This window comes from Sphaeroforma arctica, assembly GCF_001186125.1.
Source record: "Sphaeroforma arctica JP610 unplaced genomic scaffold supercont1.2127, whole genome shotgun sequence".
Taxonomy (NCBI): Eukaryota; class Ichthyosporea; order Ichthyophonida; genus Sphaeroforma; species Sphaeroforma arctica.
This window is the reverse complement of record NW_014038431.1, coordinates 1-1,118: the sequence shown is the minus strand read 5'-3', so window position 1 is coordinate 1,118 and position 1,118 is coordinate 1.

Sequence of the window (1,118 nt, the reverse complement as noted above, 5' to 3'; positions counted from 1 at the left end):
TGTACGTACTAGTAGTATATATATATATATATATATATATATATATATAAATCATATATTATATATATGTGTGTATTGAGGTGTATATTTCTATGTGTATATATAACTTATATATATGGGTGTCAAGGTATTTTATGCCTCTTATACGCCGGTTGTAACTAGTGCTAGATTAGCATTCTACGTATTGTGCTATGCATTGTTGTTGTGCAAAGTATTTGTGGATTGAATAGACTCGGAGAATGACCCGTTGCGTAAATACTGCCCCTCCGCCCTCAGGTAAAAAGGTAAACACATTACGTTATGTTAGTTAAAGAGAATACGTTGAATGTAAACGTATAAAATTTTAATAGTTATACGTTACAACTTACAAGTGTGGTAGAGAGGGTCTGACCATTGTACGAACTTCATGATGAATTAGCTCCGTCCAGGTCCCAGGTCCCTTGACCTACAAGGCAACAACTCTGTGAAAATAGCTCATCTTTTAAACCAAAGTAAACGTTTAATACAAACATAAAACGTACATATTGATTTTTCAACGTTACAACGTAAAATGTATCGGGGATTGGGGTCAACCCCAGTGAGGCCAATCCATTCCTGATTTAGCCGCTCTTTTTACAAATGGAAATTCTTTTCTCTGTGGAAATACCTCTGAGAAGTGTTCGCTAGAGTAGATTTACTATATATGTATATAAAGCCACTTGTTTGCTAAGTAGCAAATCTAGGGCAGGCAGCAGTGTGCGAGTCTGTGAGACTGAGTCGACATACTTTCACTGGAATAGTAGCTTATTGTTGTTTTTGGTATTAGTCATACACAAGTATATTCTTGAGCAAAATGTTTCCACTTTCTGCAATGTGATAGTTTACGTTGTGAATAATTTACACGTTCGGTCCATAATTACGCTATGCAACTTCAGCTGCCAGGACTTCAGACTATTAAGTTTCCACGTGAAATCTGGTATGCTTATAGAAATTTCTAAGCAGTCATCTTAGGATCCAGCCTATGCTACAGCCCCAGACATGTCCATATAAATATACAGATCTTGTTATTATGTAAAAGTGTGAATTGCATAGTTGTTGTGCGAAAAATCAACAAGTGCTCACAATCGATTAATGTATGA